The following is a 6494-nucleotide window of genomic DNA, read 5'->3' on the forward strand; positions in this document are numbered from 1 at the left end:
TCTAAGGTTTGAAAATTAGAAACCGTTTGATATATAGCACGAAAGCTTGTTGTTATATCGGCGTGTCGATATCGATATCGATGTCACTCGTTGTTTTAGTGTTGGTACGACCAAGAGAACGGCATTAACATTTTTAAGAACACGAAGTTAAAATAATAAAGTCTAAATGAAAAGTATAAGCAAAATATATGTGTTGGAAAGACCATTTCAGTTGTCGTAGTTATAAATAAAGGTAAGAAAACAAAATAAAATTCAAATTATAAAACGGAAATAAAATATATTAACAAAAATTATATAAAAAGCAATTAATGTCGCAAGCATTTTTGTTTAAAAAATGTTTGCCTGCGGCGCTTTACTTTCTTCAGTCTTGGTTCTATCTTCGGTATATATGTGTGTACCTGATTTTTTTTTACTTGTATATTTCGCTAACTGGGAAAAAAGGAACATAAACCCGATATATCGTTAAAAAAAAGTCGAAAAAGGTCCATCACGTAAAATGCTTTTATCGATTAATCGAAACTATCTGACGCCATATTGCAATATTTTTCTCTTCCTATTTAAAATATTTTTTTTAGGTTTTTTTGCGAAAACCATTAAGTTTTCGGAAAAAATGATTATAACATAAAAGATCCGTTTCATAAATATCTTTTGTTTTTGTCTGATACATTTTTTGATTTTCCTTATATTTTCGGAAAAACGATAAAAAACAAAAATTACGGTTTTTACAGTTACTTGCGCCAATTTTTCCCGTTATCAGGACCCAAAACCACGTCGATATGGAGCCGGCACATTCTATTCCAACTGGCGTCCATGGTGAGCGAAAGAAGACGACTGAGGAGGGCTTGGCAGGTGAGCAGAAGCCGGATAGACAAAACTGCGTACAACAGGGCATGCAAGGACCTAAGCAAGATTCTGCTAGACCTAAAGAGAAAATCCCTAAAAGCTTACCTTGCTGATCTCGAGCCTTGCAGCGCAGATCACAACCGAATACCTGAAGAGACCCACGAGGAGGATAGCACCGGTAAAATCATCGGCCGGAGGATGGTGTCGATCAAGCCAAGAGAAAGCCAACGCCATTGCCGAGCATTTAAGAGGCAGCTTCCAGCCTTTCGGCCCGGTGGACCTACAAGAAACGTCACAATTCCTGGATGTGGGCGGTACTATGGGCTTGCCCATACCAGAAATTGTAAGCGAGGAAATAAAGGAGGAGATACCAACCCTAAAACCATCCAAGTCCCCTGGGTACGACCGACTAGATGCCGCTGCTCTGAAACTCATGCCGCAAAATTGTATCAAAAATTTGAAAACAATTTTGAACCAAAGCCTTAGACTCGGCCATTACAAATCATTGTCATCGCAAAACCAGGTAAGCCAGAGGGCGAACTAGGGTCATACAGGCCAAGTAGCCTCTTGGCAATTGTTTCCAAAATTTTGACTAAAATTTTCTTGGGGAGGTTGATGACTGTACTACAGGAAAGGCAAATCATACCCGATCACCAGTTTGGCTTTAGGAGAGCTCATGGAATTATTCAACAGTGCCATATAGTGGTCATATGCATCTTGGACTCTTTTGAAGCTAAAAGGTTCTGCTCTGCAGCCTTCTTTGACGTGAGACAAGCCTTCTGGCACCAAGTCCTACTATACAAGATCAAGCGCAGCCTGCCTACACTATATTACCTGGTACTAAAGGCATACCTTGAAAACAGGAGGTTCTATGTTAGGTACAATCATCAGTAAGCGTACCAAGCCCGATCCTGTACTCCATGTACACCGCAGACATGCCCATACCTACGGGTAACTTCAGCATGACATGCGGACGACACAGCGTTCCTGGTCTCTGCAGCAACCACTTGTAAATCTTGAACCATGGTTAAAAAGGTGGAACATAATCATTAGTGCCGAAAAGTCCACACACACATCTTTCTCCCTGAGACCAGGAATCACCCCATCGGTCACATTAAACGGTGCAGCCATCCCGCAGCAGCCCACGACAAAGTACCTGGGCTTAACCATGGACTCCAAGTTAACATGGAAGGACCACATGGTGGGTAAAACCAGGCGTATTAAGTCCAAAAATCGTCAACTGTGCTGGCTGCTTCAAAGGAGAAGTAAACTGTCCACAAGAAATAAGCTCATTTTATTTAAAACGATTCTAAAACCAGCGTGGACTTACGGAATTGAGCTGTGGGGTACTGCCGCAAGTACACACATCAAAAAACTGGAAAGGGCTGGAAAAAGAATTCTTCGGCAAATCGTCAACGCGCCTTTCTACGTGCGCAACACGATCATAAAGAGAGACCTTGAGCTTCCCTCTGTGGTTGAAGAAGTGGCGAGGCACAGCAAGAGACAGCTGGACAAATTATAAGTTCATGTTAGCCCACTCGCCTCGGCGTCTAATAAATATTACTTCATTTGTTAACCCACCCTCAATGTTATTATAAAATTAAATTTTATGCCCCCTGGGCAGATGTAAGTAAAAACTATATCATACCAAAAACCAAAAAAAATCTTAGTGGAATTGCGCTGAAGTCATATTTATCCCGAACCCAGGCACGCCAGATGCTGAACTGGGGTCCTACAGGCCAATTAGTCTCTTAGACTTTCTTTCAAAAATGTTGAAGAAATTGTAGCCATCCAGCAGTGCCATAATGCGTTTTTCTCAAAAACTGACGGCTTTTCGTTTGCCGTACCGCTTTAGTTAATTAGTAAAATTAATTTCCTTTCCAACGAGGTACCGTGCATGGTGGTACTACGTCTGTGAAAGTCAAAATTATTGAAAATAGAGATAGCGTCGAAACATAATTTTTTTCCCACATGGTTGGTGTCCTGAATACATTTTTTACATAGTGGTTTATGTCTTGGAACTTTCTGGTTCAAATTTATATCTGACGGCACTTCTTTTAATTATTTATCTTCCCCCACTGTAAAGCGGTTTTCTCAAGAACTGACGGCTTTATTTTTATGATTTTTTCACTGAACTTGCTTTAGGCGATCCCCAATCTGCCAATATACCGTGCATGTTGGTACAACGTCTGAGAGTGGAGCCCTGTGAAATTTAATATTTGCCCCCCTTTTTTGTATGGGGAAAATCCGAGGTGCATTCACTGTTAAGCGATTTTCTCAAAAACTGACTGCTTTAGCTCAATGATACTTTCTGACAAAAAGTTTGAATTAACACCCAATAACCAGGTTTACCGTGCATATTGGTACAACCTCTGTGGGGGAGCAATAAACAAAATTGGGGGACCCGATATTTTAAATAGATTTCTAATAGATTTCTAGAAGTCGGATATGTTTGCAAGCTAGATATGTTCATTCTAAGCCATTCTGCATTTAATATTTTTCGATTCGGCTCCAAAAAGGCGAGAAAATCAAAAAAATAAAATTGGCCCCATGTTCCAGATTCCACCGTTCTGCCATCGCCGCTAAGTTACCGGCGCTAATTTGACGTACATATTTGCGAGCTATGCTAAATACCGAATAATGAAAATCTGGTTTAAGTCTATAATCCCACAATTCGGTATTTTAGAAATTTTTCGATAGGCAAGGCGAAGGTATTTTCATTGGTGGATGGCCACTCCATTCGACCTGCTTTCATCTGCGCAATCGGAATCGGATCTCTCCCGTGGCATGTTCTCAATTGAAGGGGTTACATCCACGGCACGCCCACAAGAACGGCAGCGAAACTGAAATGATTTATATTTTAAATCTAATAAATTAATAATCTACGTTATGTGCAAATGTAATCTATTTTAATTTCTGTTGATCAAGCTATAACATGGAGAGGGTGGATAGGGATGTCTCCATCAGGTTGCAAAGAGTTTGAGAAAATTTTCTTTGTAATAGGGTAACCACGTCTTCCGCGTAGGCTGCCTTTTTAGTGCCCGCTTCCTCTAGAAGTGATAGGAACTTATTAACTGCTATAACCCAGAGAAGAGGGGCAGAAGATGCTGCCTTGCTGTGATGCAGATTAATCTGTAGATACTGCACCGTCTTGAGGGCTGAACTCGGACTGGGTACTCTCCGCTTCTTTCACTATGTCCTGGAGCACAGCGCGCCCCGGTCGTGCCCTGTGTGCACAGCTGCTTCAGGTTTTCGGTGAGCTCCGAATCGGTGGACGCGTACCCTGTGTGGTTGGTCTGCACGTGTTCCATATCGTCATCACTCGGGGGTTCGTAGGACGCGCAAGCAGCCAGGTTGTCCGCCACTAGCTTGTCCGTATCACAGATGCGGAGTTGCACCTTGGCGAACCCATAGTTCCGTCGGCTCTGTCTGCAAGGGTCTAACCACTTTCCAACCTTCTGTCGGAAGCTTCGGGTTGAACCTGGTCAAGAGGGTGATAATAGTTTCTAGCTCAAAGGGTTCAGACGGCAGCCACACCCTCGCCCTCGGTCGGGACGGGATATCCACAGCCTCGCATACGGTCAACTTGGCCCCGGGGTAGACCTCGGCAACCTTGGTGATGGCAGCCTTGTAAAGCGCTGCAGATCTTTCATCCTCACAGGCGATCAGCTTCACGTTACCCTGGTACCACCCCGCATCTGTGCAGTCGGGGGTCGGTCCTGGGTTTTCGTTCTGCACTTTCAATGCCACTGTCGCAAGTGCCCGTCTAACCAGACCCCACGGGTTTTTTGGGATCCTGCCGCCTACATCGTTCTGGTCGATGACGCCAATGATCTTCCGATTCTTTACTATTTCCGCAAAAGACGTAGACCATGTACCGCGGTTGGTTGTTTTGTCCTTCTTGCTCGGTGTTTGTGCTACTTCCATCGACCATCGACTCACGCTTTTTGCTGTCGCTTGGTGTCATTGCGATTCAATGTCTGGGATCACCGCCTTTTGCTCAGGCTTTATTTTCTTGGATTTTTTGGTAATCCTCCGCTGACACCTGGTTTTCTCGTAAGGGGTTGGTGGCCAGACGTTTGAGTATGCTTCCTTCTTCCTTCTTGGTTGAGTAGTGTCCTCTTAAACTCCTTGGCCCCGGCGCTCACCACTAGATCAGTCTTGGCACGCTGGTAGGTGGTTTGGGCTGGTCCTTGCGGGGTTTTGATTCTAGTCGGCTGCGTTGTCCGCCGGTCCTGGCTGGTGTTGAAGGCAAAGAAAGGCAAAACAAGCCCCATAGGTGTTTCTGGGGTCACCACAAATGGTGAATACCCCGCCAAGCGCAAAAAGCAAGTCAAACACACACGGAACACATCCTCCATTTCTGATGTGTTCCAACTGGAAGAAATAAACCACAATGTGAAGCCACACAAAAAGGCCCGTCTTGAGCCCGTTGGCGACTCCACTACCGACGAGTCCGTACTCAGCTGCGACCAGTGCGGGAAGTCCGTCGGCTCGCGCCAACGACTGGACTCGCACATTCAGAAGAAGCACATCTCCCAGTTGAAGTGCCCAAAGTGCCAGGATGTCTTCATCAAACAGCCACTTCACGGAATAACCCTCGATCAAGTCTTCAGGTAAAATCTTAATTGCCAAATATGTTTTAAATGAATGTTATTGAAAACCTAAAACCATATAAACAGCATTACATCTGATAATGGAAAAAACATGATAAAAGCCATTCAAATTTTAAATGACGATTCGGAGACTCTTTCTGACGATGACACACGCGATGACATTAACGATGAAAATGTGATGGAAAAACTCGAGTGCTCCGCACTCGCTTCAATTGTGCGTATTCGACAACAACAAGCTAGATGAGAACAGCATTAAAGTTTCATCATGTCGCAAAATTTGTAAATTATTGCGTACAGAAACGAATACGTAAGTGAAAACTTAAAATTTTTTAATATTATTTTAAATATTTAAAAATATTCAACCTGAGCACGTTGGTTGAACGAGGGCAAAAAAAACGTAACATGTCTTGATGTTGTTACGAGATGGAACTCTACATACATATATAATGATATTAAAATTGTTAGATTTAAAAGATTTCTTTGGTGTACACCCTAGCATTAGTATTAATGCGGACTGAGATTGGAAGGAGGTATATATTGACGGGTTCAAGGACACATACGAAGCGACCTCAAAGTTGCAGAATAAAAAATTAGTATACCGCGAATTCTTTATAATATGGATGGAGCTTAAACTAAAGTGCGAGAACAGCCAAAATTATATTTAAAAAAAATAATGGGATAGATCAAAATTCGAGAATGTGAGTTACTTGAAAATGATGCGGTGTTAGGTGCAATCCACATTGATCCACGCGTTTATTGCATCTTAAATGACCAGCAAAAATGCTTAGCAAAGCTAAATGTAAAAAAAATAACATTCGAGCTAAAGTAAGTAAGGCTACGTGTGTTTGAAGTTTAGGTCCTGTTTTATTGTTGTTAATTGCTTTTAAATGTTTTAGCAATGTATATTGTCCATGTCAAAAACTCACACTTGTACTAAACTAACATTGCAAAAAATATGTTCTAATTTAGTTTTTATTTAAGGTGCATTCCCCAACACAAAGTGCGCCATCATGGGAGGTTGATATCCAAGACCGG

Source organism: Drosophila suzukii, chromosome X, assembly GCF_043229965.1.
Source record: "Drosophila suzukii chromosome X, CBGP_Dsuzu_IsoJpt1.0, whole genome shotgun sequence".
NCBI lineage: Eukaryota > Metazoa > Arthropoda > Insecta > Diptera > Drosophilidae > Drosophila > Drosophila suzukii.